Below are 15,412 nucleotides of genomic sequence, written 5' to 3'. Positions count from 1 at the left end.
TGCCAAGATAGGGATATGGGTTCCATCTATCGCCCCACCACAGTTAGGGAATCCCATTGCAGTAAAGCTATCCATTATGACCTGCACATTTCCCAGAGTCACTACCTTTGGTAGCAGCAGCTCAGTGATTGCTTTGGCTACTTGCATCACAGCAGCCCCCACAGTAGATTTGCCCACTCCAAATTGATTCCCGACTGACCGGTAGCTGTCTGGTGTTGCAAGCTTCCACAGGGCTATCGCCACTCACTTCTCAACTGTGAGGGCTGCTCTCATCTTGGTATTCTGGTGCTTCAGGGCAGGGGAAAGCAAGTCACAAAGTTCCATGAAAGTGCCCTTATGCATGCGAAAGTTTTGCAGCCACTGGGAATTGTCCCACACCTGCAACATGATGCGGTCCCATCAGTCTGTGTTTGTTTCCCGGGCCCAGAATTGGCGTTCCACCGCTATAACCAGACCCTTTAACAGCATGATCTCCAAAGCACCGGGGTCCACAGTTTGACAGAATTCTGTGTCCATGTCCTCATCACTCTCGTCACCGCGCTACTGTCGCCGCCTCCTCCTTGCCTGGTTTTTCAGGTTCTGGTTCAGCATAAACTGCACAATAACGTGTGAGGTGTTTACAATGTTCATGACTGCTGCCTTGAGCTGAGCGGGCTCCATGCTTGCCGTGGTATGGCGTCTGCACTGTTCACCCAGGAAAAAAGGCATGAAACAGTTGTCTGCCATTGCTTTCCTGGAGGGATGGGGAGGATGTACCCAGAACCACCCACGACAATGTTTTTGTCCCCATCAGGCATTGGGATCTCAACCCAGAATTCCAATGGGCGGAGGAGACTATGGGATAGCTATGGGATAGCTACCCACAGTGCAGTGCTCCGGAAGTCGACGCTAGCTTCGGTACATGGACACACACCGCCAAATTAATGTGCTTAGTGTGGCCGCATACACTCGACTTTATACAATTGGTTGCCAAAAATCGAATTCTGTAAATTCGGAGTAATCCTGTAGTGTAGACATACCCTAACAAATGTATTGGAGCATAAGCTTTTGTGGGTGAATACCCACTTCGTCAGACACATGTAATGGAAATTTCCAGAGGCAGGTATAAATATGCAGGCCAGAATCAGTCTGGAGATAACGAGTTACTTCTCTGTCCTGCATGGGAACACACAGGTAGATACCATCCTAGAGCATCTGAAAGAGCCGGGACTGCCCTTAGCTCAAACCTCTCTTGTACATGTCTACAGGTAGGGGTTAGCACTGGTGCAGCTACACTGATTGTAGCCCCAGTGCTATTCCAGACAAAGGCCTCTGTGCGTTTCTTACACCTTTCCGTCTAAAAAGCCGTGCACGGGAGCCGGTTCAGAGCAGAGAGAAAGTGATAGCGCAGCTGCTTGTTACAGTCACCTCTGACCCTGGGATGATTGGGGGTTGGTCCTGCTTTGAGCAGGAGGTTGGACTAGATGACCTCCTGTGGTCCCTTCCAACCCTGATATTCTATGATGGAACACACTTCTCTTTCTGATTTTACCCTTCAGGATCAGTAAGGAATTAGGGGTTATAGAGACTGGGCTGCCCCTCCAAAAGCTAGTGATCACAGCTCTTGGAAACAGGACAACATTCTGGTTATAGCAAATAGCCAGTGTGTCTGTGTACACAAACACACATTATGCAGTTCATGTTGGGATGTGCTGCATTGGAGGGACAAGAAGTGTGGCAAGTAAAACAGATTAGTTTGATTATCTTTCCAAAGCATGTTTAGTGGGTTTATGACCTTTCCTTACCTTAAAAAGCCTGTGCTTCTTTAGGGATTACCATTCCCAAATCAGATTCTAATGTCTGTATTAAACCTAGCTATGCTTGATGGTTTCTATAACAAAATGCATCTTGCTGCTTTCCCTCTGCAATGCGTTGAACTCAGCTGTGCTCCAGTTGTTTCTCAGAAATGCCCCGTGCCATCTAATCCTTGAATTTTTCCCTGCCAAATTAATCAGGGCATCAGCTGCCTCTGATAATCAATCAATTAACCCACAAATGGCACCCAGGACCCCCTGTATTCTTCCAGACCCTTGCCTGATAGAAATGAGACACAAACTGACTTGCCTGTTAGGAAACTGAGTGATGTTAAAAAAACCCAAACCAGCCCCAGTGAATTTCAGCCCATTCTGAATTCTTGTCATTCTCAGCCAGGGGGGCCATGCTAACTGCCTCCAGGGGAGCAACAAACCCTGCAAAGCGTTTTATCTTGATGCAGCAACAGTAGGAGCAGCAGAACAAATGATCTTTCTGAGCGGTTGAGGGAAAGTCTGGTAACTCGCGAGGTATAGGTTAAGGAGAGAGCTGGGAACCTGTGTGTAATGGAAGAATGAATGCCCTAATTATGTAGTAGGCGGCCACCCAGGAGTTAGAGGGCCTGCCATAGGAAAAAGGAGGCTGGAGAATGTGGCAGTCATGTTCTTTCTAGGGTGGTTTCTGTCCAGTTCCAGATTAGGTACAACTATAAATGGGGGACATTTCTGGAGAGCAAGGCTGGGGCCAGAAATATGCGGGTGTCACCCTGTCTGTGATTCATGGCTGGTTGGGCAAGAATTCACGTATTCAGCTGGGTGTGATTTTGCCTGGTGAGGTCTGCATGAGCAGGCCAGGAGTGGCTTTTCTGACAGCAAAGCAGTGTAAAAGACACCGCAGGCTAGAGAGTTAAGGGGATACTGCTGTTTCACAGTCCAGTGTGTACCCTGGGGATTGTCACAGGGAGTGAACATTGGGGATCCAGACGTTCAGTCTCTGGTAGAGTTACATACAGGAGGATCAAAATGATAAATGGCGTCAGAGTGCAAAGATGAGCAATACAGCAACAGGGAGAATTACACCAACAAAGTCCATTTATGAAGACAGTGTGTAACATCTTTGACTTCAGCTGCTCCTCTGGCCTCCAGCCCCTCCGCATGTCCAGCACCCATTTCCCAGCCTCGTTTCTCTTTTATTGTCACAAGAGCTCGTTTCTCTGTGCTGTGATTGGACTCCACAATTGACCCCCACCTCCTAGTAGCTAGGTCAGGAGCTCTCACAGCCTCTGAATAGTGCCATTGGCACTGGGAATCCCCCCGCAGTTCAGGCCATGGCTGACACCACTGCACCTTTGCTGACTCCCTTTGGCCAAGCGGGACACAAGCAAGCGTGGGAACCTGTGTGTAATGGAAGAATCACGCAGTTCCATCTGCAGTGTTCTGCGTGATGAATGGGAGCAGGGCTAGCACTGGTCAGGAGGTGTGCAGTGGACATCAGGAGCAGCAGTGGGCTGCCATGGCCGGACAGAAGCTGAGGGGATGCGGTTTCTGCTCTCTGGTGGGCTGAGGATGGCTGCTAGAGCATGGCAAGAAGATGCGGTAAAGAGGCTTGACTGTCACCCGGGGTTACGCTGTAGGGGTCTGGCAGTAGGTTCTGGCTTTATTACCACAGTGCCTCATTGTCAAAGCCACAGTAGGCCATAGCCAGTGTAATGTGTACGTGCAGCACAAGACTGCACTGAGCTGTACGCTCATTACTGAACTCTGTGGCCTTCACCAAATCCATCCTGCTCAGAGAACAACCGTGGTCCCTGGAGCCTCTGACAAATGAGCTGTCAGTTGGACAGAAGCCTTTAAAGGATGTTGAGCTAATTAAACTCTGCCAGGCGCCTGCTGCTCTCCAGCAGCATCTTCACCACCCCCCATGGGAAGAGGCGCGACAGCCCATGACACAGGCAGGGCTCCCTCATCTGGGCTTGGCAGCCTGGCTGTGGATCTTCTCCAGCTTCTGGAAGGTGTAGCCTGGAGACCAAATGCTGCACTATCTACAGTCAGGGCCTGCTGGGTAGGCTCAGTGGCAGGGCCTTCACACCAGTGTCCAGGGAGGGAAAATGAGAGGGAAGGGGGAATTCCGGAAACCACAGTGAGGGACTGAAGTGGGAAGCAGAAGCCTAGGTGTGCCAGTCACCTAATACTAGGGCATGTTCCAGACCTATCTTACAGGGTTAGGTAGGCCCATGAATAAGGACCAAAGGCCCAGGAGTTAGGTGCCTAAATCTGTTTGACAATTTGGACCTAAGGCTGTTTAGCTCCACATTTTGCCATCTGACCTTTACCGTCTCCACCTTACATAAGAATGACCATACTGGGTTAGATCAATGGTTCATCTAGCCCAGTAGCCAGTCTTCTGACAGTGGCCAATGCCAGATGTTTCACAGGGAGTGAACAGAACAGGTCACTTTTGAGTGTCATCCAGCCCCAGATTTTGGCAGTCAGAGGTTTAGGGACACCCAGAGTATGGGGTTATCCCCTTGACCATCCTGGCTAATAGCCACTGATGGACCTATCGTCCCTGAACTTATCTAATTCTCTTTTGAAACCAGTTATACTTTTGGCCTTCACACCATTCCCTGGCAGTGAATTCCACAGGTTGCCTGTGGGCTGTGTGAAGAAGTATTTCCTTTTGTTTGTTTTAACACTGCTGCGCATTAATGTCATCAGGTGGTAGTGGTGGGCAGCAGTCCCAGGGCGTGGCAGACCCTCATTGCCAAGCAACACACGAATGTTCTCATAGATGGAAGATGCTTCCTGTGACCATCTGCAAGGCCACTAGGTTCTCCTCTTTCAGGTTGTGCCTTAAAATTCAACTCTGCGAGGACAATGGCTAGGCCACTGATTGGCTGTGACTGCTGATTATTACTCTAACCACAACAATCTCACTGGTGCATTGTGCTGCCCCTGTCTGTACTAGTGGATCCACCTGTTGTCTCTTGTCCTTAGGCAGCAGTTTAGGGCCGGGACTGACTTTTTGTGATATGTGTATGTACAGCGCCTAGCACAATGGGGCCCTGATCCTTGGTTGGGCCCCAATCCCTGAATGGGATGGTAAATCACTACCACAGTACAATGAATAGATGACTTTAATAGTTCCACGTAGCAAAGCTGTGAGGTAGGCAGATCGTCCTGTGTAAGTGCTAATGGAGCATTTCTGCAACCACATATCATTTTGGTTTTATGACACAAAGACAAGTGATGTCAAAATGACGTTACATTTAATGTATTTATTGGTTGTATTTTTTTTAAGCACTGTTGGAAAAATGGTGGGGGGAAAAGTCACCAAAATTTTTTCCCAAATTTTGCACGATCCATTTTCAGTAAAATATTTGAAAACATTTCAACCAGCAGGTCAAGAATAAAAAACTCACCAAATAACCCAAACCAAAAAACCCTGGTCATGATCAAAATATGTGCTGCTGTTAATTTATATCATGGCAAGTCATAGAGACACCTAATGAGAACAGGCTTCAAGTTGTACAAACATAGAGTAGGACACAATCCCTGCCTCAAAAAACCTGATTTAAATAGCCAAAACCTGTAGTGCCAACCCCAGCATTCAAAAATCACGTCAGACCCCCTCCCTGAAATTACATGATAGCATGAAATTAAGAAAAGAATAATAAATGTTAGAGCCTTTTAATTTATCGCCTGGCTTCTGAATCTTAGGTCACCTTTTCAAGATTTTCTCTGCATCCCGGAGGGCTGGTAATGTATCTTTTTTCCAAAGAGCCTCACCTAACCATGTGACTCAAGGAGCTTGGGAGTGGGGGAGGGTTTCAAGCATCACGAGACTCATGATAAAACAGTGAGAGTTGCACCATTATACCTATCTCAGAACTGGAAGGGACCCTGAAAGGTCATTAAGTCCAGCCCCCTGCCTTCACTAGCAGGACTAAGTACTGATTTTTGCCCCAGATCCCTAAGTGGCCCCCTCAAGGATTGAACTCACAACCCTGGGTTTAGTAGGCCAATGCTCAAACCACTGAGCTATCCCTCCCCCTTATAAAAGAGAGGAAGAGTGGGAGGGGAAACTGAGGCACGGGTTGGGGGCATGACGTGCATGTTTCATATCCCATTGCCAGGTTGCTTTAATAACAGGCCTCAGAGGGGCCAGAATATTAGCATCCATTCTCCAACCCATTAATATTGGTGTTTCAGAATGACGAGGCTAATAATAGCTGCAGCTGTTCCTGGGGATGGTGAAATGTTGGCTGTTTTGTGGTTTGCTTGGTTGTCATCGTTTCTGTTGCCGTTGTGGTTGAAATAATTGTTTTAAAAGAAGACGTCTTGCAGGAAGGTCTCTGCTAATGTCCTTTCTAATTGAATATGTTCTTCTTGCTCTCTCATTCCTGGAAAGGTCCCAGAGAGCGGAACTGTGGGTGATCACTGGCAGTGCAGCGTGTTAGCTTTAACAGGAGGAAGGGGTGGCCTTAAGCAGTAGAAAGAAATGAGTAATAATGTTGACTGGCTTGATGCAGTTAATGGCAAGACTGGTGAGTTCATTGTGCGTTAGCTCAGGCCCTACAGCACTAGAGAGAGGAGAGCTAGCAAGCAACTGGCGAGCTGTGCAAATATTTGTTTTAGTGTTTCTTTTGATTTTTAAAATGTTGCTGAAGGGGCCAGTGGGCAGAGCTGACACCAGCCATTTCCCTCCTCTCTAGCCTACAAAACAGGCTTGTTGTATTTATTCTGTGGGAGGAGTTTGCTAGGGCGGCTTTCCTGGTGTGTCGCTACCCAAAGCCTTAGAACTGCACCACTGTGCTCCTCTAAGCTCTTTGTGTCAGTAATGCAGAAACACCCTAGTTAGAATGTCTGCATGGCTCTGTGGCCATGCTCCCTGCTCCCACAGCTGAACTACGCCTGATTTCTCCCCTGCTCTGCTCCTTGCGGCCCCACTTACAGCAGGGCACAGTTATGTGAAGCCAGCCATGTATGAGCGCGGACGGTTACCCAGTTCACAGATGTAATTAATCACAGGAGTAGCAAGGGACTGGGGCCTCGTGACCTAACGAGTGTAATCTATGGCTGTTGTCAATGCGAGGCTTTGATTTAATCTCATTTATTAATTATTATGTTTATTATGGTAGCACCGGTATGTTCCAATCAGAGGCCAGGGCCCAGTGTGCCTAGAGTTGTATATGCACCCAGCAGGAGACAGTCCCTGTTGTGTACCATCATAGTATAGCGCTGCCCCTTTGGGAAGCTACTGATTGTACCAGTCCTTGCCCTGAAGCATTTATAGTACAATTCAAGCTAAGCTGCCAGAGATGAGTGTCGCAGGCCAGAGGGAGGGAGGAGACGGGGCTACAGTTGCCAACTTTCTAATCACAGAAAACTGAACACCCTTGTCCCGCCCTCTTCCCCGCCCCTTCTCTGAGGCCCCATCCCCCACTCACTCCATCCCCCCTCCATCTGTTGCTTGCTCTCCCCCACCCTCGCTCACTCGCTCATTTTCACCAGGCTGGGGCAGGAGGTTGGTGTGCGAGAGTGGGTGAGGGTTCTGTCTGGGGGTGCAAGCTCTGTGGTGGGGCTGGGGATGAGGGGTTTGGGGTGCAGGAGGGGGCTCTGGGTTGGGGGCCGAGGGGTTCGGATTGTGGGCTCATGGCTGGGGCAGGAGGTTGGGGTGTGGGAGGGGGTGCAGGCTCTGGGAGGGAGTTTGGGTATGGGAGGGGGCTCAGGGCTGGGGCACGGGAGGGGGTTCGGGGTGTGGGCTTCAGGTGGCTTTTACCTTCGGCGGCTCCCAGCATGTCCCTCTGCCTCCTAGGCAGATGGGCGGCCAGGAGGCTCTGCGTCGCACGATGCACCTGCCCGCTGGCACCGCGCCTGCAGCTTCCCGGCCAATGTGAGCTGCAGAGCTGGTGCTCAAGGCGGGGACAGCGTGGAGAGCCCCTGTGGCTGCCCCGATGCCTAGGAGTCAGAGGGACATGCTGGCCACTTCCCGGGAGCTGCGCAGAGCCGGGCAGGGAGCCTGCCTGCGCCGTCAACCAGACTTTTAATGGCCCAGTCAGCAGTGCTGACCAGAACCACCAGGGTCCCTTTTTGACCGGGTGTTCCTGGACACCTGGCAACCCTAGACAGGGCTGCAGAGGCTAACAGCACATGCACCGGGGCAGGAGTGGCTCTGAATCGGGTTTACAGTTGGGGAGGACAAGAAGTGCGTCTTGTCTGACTTCTTTTTTTATCATTTAAAAACTCCCTGTCAAGCCACAACCACCTGGGGGCGCCTCACATCCTGTCCCTACCCAGAGGGTGCTGGAGGGGTAGGTGCTGGGGTGGGCAGGCCAGGAACAATTAGTGCCTACCCAAAGGCCAAATCTGAAAGGTGGCTGTAACCCCCCGGCAGAGGCTGATGCAAGGTGATGGTTGTACTGCACAGGTCTGAGATGGGGGGGGAGAGGCCCCAGGTGCATTGCACACCTTCCTGGCTTCTCAGCTCCCCTAGGAACCAGGCAAGCCCCTCTTAGCCCCTGAGGGAGCAGGATGGCACAGGGGGCCAGATGCTTCTGCGTAGGAGACCCACCCCCTTGCTAAGAGGCAAGCTCTGTGAGCCAGAATAGTCCCCTCTCTGCAGGCGCCCTGCAGGTGTGTCCATTCTGCATGATCGTTGCTAATTGCACAGGCACCTCTGGATATACAAAGGCATTCGGCCTCCCCTACTTCCCCTGAGCCCCGCTCTGCTCCCTCTTGAAACTAGACCATTGCGACAGGTAGCGTTTATCTCTATGGCCTAGGGAGGTGCTGAAATTATCCCTAGCCAGTGATGTCATCGCTGGGGAGCTGGGCTCCCGGCTGGATTAGCTGCCCCCGACCAGGAGGCCTGGTGCCCGTCTGATCGCAGCAAGCCCCCGTGCTGTGGCGCTCGCGGGGCATGTGTAGGTGGAGCCCTGTGCGATCACGGCGATTTGGGGCTGTGTCCAATTACAAGTCGAACAATGTTAAAAATTGTCCCTATGAGACAATGAAGCCCCCAGCCTCATGCGTCGTCAGGATAGCTCCCTGGTGCTCACTCAGAAATAAATCAGCAGCCACCCCTCCCTTCCCTTCGTTATTTTATCTCCACTCGTCCAGAGAAATCTGCTGCTGCTCCCTACTGATATCCCCTCCCCAAGCCCAGTCAGCAGTTATTTAGGCTCTAATGCCACTGACCAGCTCTTTTTGCTTGGTTAATTCTGTAACCTTTCTGCCAGGTGGAGCCAGCAACCACAAGGGCCGGGTTCAGTATCTAGGGGTTCCTTTTCAACAATACAACACAAAACCAGCTCGAGCCCTCACCCAGTGACTTGGGACAATTACACACTATCCCCTGGGCACCTCTAAGAGGCAATACTTCCCCTCTCGCAAGCACAGAGTCTGAGTCTAGCAAAAACTTTTAATAAAAGGAGGGAATTAACTCAGCATTAATTTGGGAAAACACTGCAACTAGGGTTCATAAACACAAACCATGAGCAAAAGACCCACCCCCAAGTAAGTTGGGCAGTGTGCTTTTCCACTTAGGGTCTTAAGTCCAGCAACCCAAAGGTCCCTTTAACATGCCCCTCCCTTCTCTGCACCCCACTCACAGTTGCTGTCCTTGGCCAGTGCAGCCCCAGAGTTCAGAGGTTCATCGGCAGAGTTCACCTCCCACCCCAGGTGGAAGGGGGCAGGGTAAGGAGGCACCTTACACGCTCTGCTGCTCAGGGACTTGCTTGTCACCCCACCGGCTGATTGCCACACCTCTCTGCAGGGTTCTGCTCTGGCCCTCTCCACCAGCTGCCCTGCGGGCTGCTTGCCACGCCTCTCCACCAGCCACCCGTCTGGCCATGCCTCTCCACCAGCCACCTGGCTGACCACTCACCAACATGTCTCCAGGACCCATCACTTAACACAGGTCTCAGTGATTTCAGCTGTTAGTGAGGGCGCCTCACTGCTGGTGCACACTGAGCAGTTTCTTGCAATAGAGACACTGTCCCAAAGTAGGTCTAATACTGAGACCTAAGTATCAGTGATTTCAGCTCTGCAGCATGTAATAAGACTCTCAATTGAGTCTAAATTAGCTCTTTTATTATACTATGGAGAGAGGATGAGTTAAATGGTGTCTAGGACCCTTAAACAGGGCCCACACTACCAGGTACAAGTACACTTTTTTCCCCCCCATTTGCAATTATAAAAAAAATCAATGTTTTTAATCCAACTCCCCCTCCCCGATATTTTACCTAGAATTGTTTTTTTGAAAATCAAAAATGGTTTTTTTTTGTGGGGTTTTTTTTTGGTTTTGTTTAAAATAAATCTGTAGGAAGTTTGGAAAAACACCTTTCCCCCTCCCCCCACAAAATAGGAGTCTGCTATGCCTGTGCCCAGTGAGTGTAGACACTGCCATTCTGCTCTGGCAGCATTGCACATCCATTTTACAATCTCTTTGCAGAGGTGTAAATGCTACACAAGGTGCAAGAGTGAAGAGACTGAACCTACATTCCCTGTATAGGCAGGGGTGAAACTAGAAATAGAGACTTACCGGTACGGGGCTGGGTTGGGGCTGGCTCTGGCCCCTGGAAGGGGCGGGTACTCAGGCGGAAGGGGCGGGGATGGGGGGGTCAGAGCCAGCTCCGGCCCGCCCTGTACCGGTAAGTGCCCTTCCCCTCCCCTGCTGGGGTAGCAGCGGCAGCCAAGTTCTCCAGCAGCAGTTTAAAGGGCCCAGGGCTCAGCTGCCGCTACCACCCTGGGCCCTTTAAACCGCTGCCGGAGCCCCCAGCTGCCGCTGCTACCCCAGGGCTCCGGCAGCATGGCTTTGGGGGCTATTTAAAGGGCCCGGGCCGCTCCTGCCTCTACCACCCTGGGCCCTTTAAATAGCCACTGGAGCCCTGCTGCCACTACCCCAGGGCTCTGGGGGCTATTTAAAGGGCCCAAGACTCCCCTGCTTCTACTGCCCTGACCCTTTAAATAGCCCCCGGAGCTCTGGGGTAGCAGTGGTGGGGCTCCGGCGGCTATTTAAAGGGCCCAGGGCAGTAGAGGCATTGGGAGCCCCAGCCCTTTAAATAACTCCCGGAGTCCTGCTGCTGCTATCCCAGGGCTCCAGCAGTGGGGCTCTGGTGGCAATTTAAAGGGCCTGGGGCTCCAGCCGCTGCTGGGAGCCCCAGGCCCTTTAAATTGCCGCCTGGGGAGGCCAGGCCACCTGGGTACGGCACACCGACTTTCACCTCTGTGTATAGGCCAGAGATGCAAACTCCAGGGTCACTCAGCCAACCTGGATCCAAATCAGTGAGTGGTGGCCTTGAAACAGAGCCACGAATCAGAAGAACCTAGCGATCTAGACAGGGCCAGACCTGCTCTGGCTGCTTCACACTGCTCCAGTGGTGCAAAGCCAGTTGGAAAACTGGCTTAGTCAGCTACCCAGGGATCCCCCCACAAGGAAGGAATCCCTGGAGGGTGTAGAGCTGGCTCAGCTGGATCCTACACACAGCTCTACACTCCACATCCCTGGAGGATGACCAGGAGAATGGGGGCATAACCAGAATGCTGCTACACTTTGGTGATCCCTGACCGGGCTGTAGTCTCCTTAGGGCTCCAACCAGCCATTGTAATTTAGAGCAGACCTGAGGCTGCTCTAAACTATGCTGGCCACAGTAGCAGGGTAGAACTGGATCTTGGGCAGGGGAGACTCAAATGGCTCCTTGGCACCCCACAGCCTCCCTGGGCCAGAGCTCCTGGGAATTGGTTTGGTAATAATGAGAAGGCCCATGAGATCTGCAAGAGTTAGTGATATACACTCACATTCCTTGCTTTGAATCCAGTCCAGAGTCCGGTTTGTTAACCAGCCCCCAGGTGCATTTCTCGTAGCCTGGCCTGGATGTTTGTTCTGGAGAACAGTTGAGCACGTGAATTAGGTTTCCAGACCCTTGCCAATTTAACAGGCAAACATGACAAATACCACGCAGCATTATTATCAATGCACTGATTACGCTGGGCCCGATTCAGCCCAAGCTCCAAGACCTAACACCGCTGGCTCCAAGACCTAAGCAGAATGAAGTGATCCTGGTAAAGAGCCAGTGATTATTTGTCATGCAGTGTGTGAGCATGAGTCTTTCAGCCACAGGTACTCACAGCCCCTGATAAACACTGGAGCTGGTCAGGAAATGATCATTTTTGTCAAGGTTTCATTGAAAATCCCCAAACTGAATGGTTTTTTTTTCCATTGAATACCTAACAATTTTTGAAAAAAATTGACTTTTTTGGCAAAAATTTCTGTTTGGTGCTAAAGCCATTTTCCATCTTCAAAATGTTTTGAGGGAAAATTTTTGACCAGCCCTGTTAATGGTGGTGTGATGGTCTGACTCCCTTGAGTTTATTCCCAGTAGTACTGCCTGGCTAAGAAAGACAGTGAAAGCTTGTGGTCCGTGCACCACTCCTGGATGCAGGGAATTGGGGAGTAGCCTGTGCTAGCCCTTTGTTAGTTCAGACTTGCCATAATGACACGTGGGTGGAACGGACCCAGAGGGGTCTGTACTGGATCCCTGGTGATAATACAGCTGAGGCGGTGGGATTTTGGTAATATGACGAGCACAGGAAGGTTAACTGAGATCTCTGTCCAACCAGCACTTGTAGGTATAGTGATGAGTGACCTCCTCACAGAACTCACCACCAAAAGCACAAGCCTAGACCACTTGAGCTAAAGGATTAACTCCATTATCTGGTAGCAGTAGCAGTAGCAGGTTCTTATCCTACATGATCCACTTGGCCAGTGGGTTACATAGATGTTGGCTTTAATAAGGCAGCCCTTGGAAACAATCCATTGGGAGAGTATGTTCTGTCACTGAAAAAACCCATGCAAGAGACTGTGTTTGAGAAGAAGTCAATTTATTGTTTGTTTGACTAACATGCTAAGTCTTTTATACACAGTTTTATGGAAGGTTAACATGGCAGTCTGCACCCTCTGAGCCAACAAGAAATTGAAACACCATGATGAGAACTGCCTACAGCCAGTCAAGTGATGAGGGAGGAGTCGGAGTGAGGAGTAGAAAGGGAAGATGAGAAGGGTGAGAAGAGAGGATGGAGAAGGGCTACTCAATAGACAACCCACAATGTGATTTTGGTCCCACAAGCAAGGAAAGCCATCGCTTTGGTGGAGTAACTTAAAAGCTTGTTGACCAATCCAAGGCAGCGGCTGTTTGGCTTCCTTTGTGATAACTTTGACTTGCCCAGTAACGAACCAGTTTTTAGCTCCCTCTAGTTAATTTGTAATTTCCCCATGCGGGTTGGTTTTGATTAAGTTTTCAGTTTTCCGCTCATTTCATTTATCATTTGACCATCACTGTGAATGTTTTATTTGTTTCTTACGCTTATCAGAACTTATGTTTGATGTGAGCCACTTTAAATCCTGATGCTGGTAGGTTCTTGGTTTGTTTTCTGCAATGCCTTGGATTTATTTGTGTATCTTTTTGCCAGCTTTAAGGGTGAAATCAGAGGCTATTTAGTCCATTTAGTTTCATCCCTCATGTTGAGTAGCTGCAAAGAATCCTGGTGCGGTTTGCTCAATGGGCTGGTTTGGAGGCGTTGATAATCTGATACTTATGCATGACCTTCCATCCCTCAAAGTGAAACACAAACTATACACAGTACATACAGGAATCACGTCATAGCTGAAATGCAGCCACCGCTGAAGTTGACCATAGCAACTTTTTAATTACACACGTATTAGTACGACACAACAGTTTAGGACATCAAGTGAGGAATAATATCACATACAACTGAAACTTCTGGGAGAATTTAGATAGGATGTAATTTCCCTCATAAAAATTTGGCGAGAGCTAACATCCCTCCTGCTGCAAAAAATGACAGGAGTTTTTTTTTTCCAACAAGCACAAGTGTGAATGAGGACACCTCCCACAGCATGGAGCCCTTCAGCATGAAGCTGTGCTATTGGTTCTGTGCTGAGTGTGAGGGAAGAGTGTCACCTTCTGAACCTCCAAGGTCTTCTGGAGTGGGAGCAATCTAGACTCATAGAGGAAAGGGGAGAGCACTGAGGGATGGAGAGCTGTAGAGAGATGTCTCGGTATAGGATGAGGCTCTGTCTTCTTGTAAGAGCAACTGAACTTCAGTGTCAGAGCAGAGGGGGCTGTGTCACATTCTGGGGCCACTGTAGCCATGTAACATGGCTATGGCTTTCTCTCCTGTCACTCTCCTCTTAGAAGCTGGTTTTGCTGTTCAAGGGTCTCATATTTATTGATGGCAAAAGATTGGCCAGGATCCTAGCCTGGAAAATAACCCTGTAACATGTTCCTCACTCCCCCTTTTGTGCCCCCCACATCCTTAGTGTGTTCTCCTTTGACTTTCCTGAGAAAGTAGAGACAATTTGATTCTGCTTCCTTTCTTGGTGGCCTGACTACAATTTGCAAGGGTCTGGGACCCTACATCTACATCTCCCAAATGCCGTCATGTGGGTTTAATGGTTCTCATATGTTCTTTTTGGAGGTTTCGCCATGTCCCAAAAGTGTCCAGCTATCTGACTCTAAGCTCTGGAATATCTTATTCAGACATGGTAATGGAGAAACTTGGCTTTGGCTCTGTTAAGAGTGCAGTGCCTGAGGGATAAGCCCCAATGCTACAAAAGATTGCTTATCCTCCATAGGCTTCTGATACAGTTATTGAAATCTGGCTGGACTCAATGGGCATCATCCTTTTCATGGAGACTTCACCAGCGCCTTATGCATTTGCCATGGGTCCTCATCTGTCTAATTGAGCTAGAGGATGCAGCACTATTGGTTTTTTTTTACTTTGTGGATCGGTCTCTTAACATGTCCACTTTTGTCTGCAGCCCTGTTCACTTCTTGTTTTTACTCTGACCCATCTAAGAACAATCCTGAAGTCCGTATAGGTTTTTAAGAACTCATGTTTGATGGGTTAGCCACTTCCTCGGTGGGTGACACTAAGAATTTACATCACTTTTGGCTTAACTTAGCATGTTAATGTTTATGTGTAAACTCTCATTTGATCATTTCTTTGGTGGCTTCTATTATAGACATCATGTGTCTAGCCATCACTTTTTCTCACCACTTCCGTTTTTTTTCCTCATCCTCACATCATTGCCACACCTTCTCCTATTTCTATCCAGCAATCGTCAGTTTACTTCATTGCTCTCTCTAAGTAACTCCAGACTCCCCCCTCTGATTTGCTAAATTCTAAGACTGTTCCTTAGTAAAGAGTGGGTTGATCTCTATAATCCCACAACAAATTATTTGACTGACGTTACTGCTACCAAGGGGAGATGAATGCAGATTTCTGCCACCCATTGCTTTCTTTAATACCATGAGTTTGCTCAGGAAGATGAGGGAGAGTGATTGCTGGCTATAAAGTTTTCCTGGGCTTTCTCTCTATCTGGAACAACTTCATACTTTATGTTATTATAGAAAAGTTCTGAGGTGGGCAATATATGCTATTTTATTCTTAAATGAGCCAAAAGATGATCTTGTCCTGGTTAGAGTTCTGGTGGTCTGTTACACCCTGAGACAAGCTCTTGCATGGGTAGTGGTCTGTCTTCCAAAAGTTGCAAACACTTTCTTTACTCTTTTGCTTGGAATATCAACAACACCTGTCTG

Source organism: Chrysemys picta, chromosome 9, assembly GCF_011386835.1.
Source record: "Chrysemys picta bellii isolate R12L10 chromosome 9, ASM1138683v2, whole genome shotgun sequence".
NCBI classification, from domain to species: Eukaryota; Metazoa; Chordata; order Testudines; family Emydidae; genus Chrysemys; species Chrysemys picta.
The sequence above is the reverse complement of the archived record's forward strand: the minus strand, read 5'-3'. Positions refer to the sequence as shown.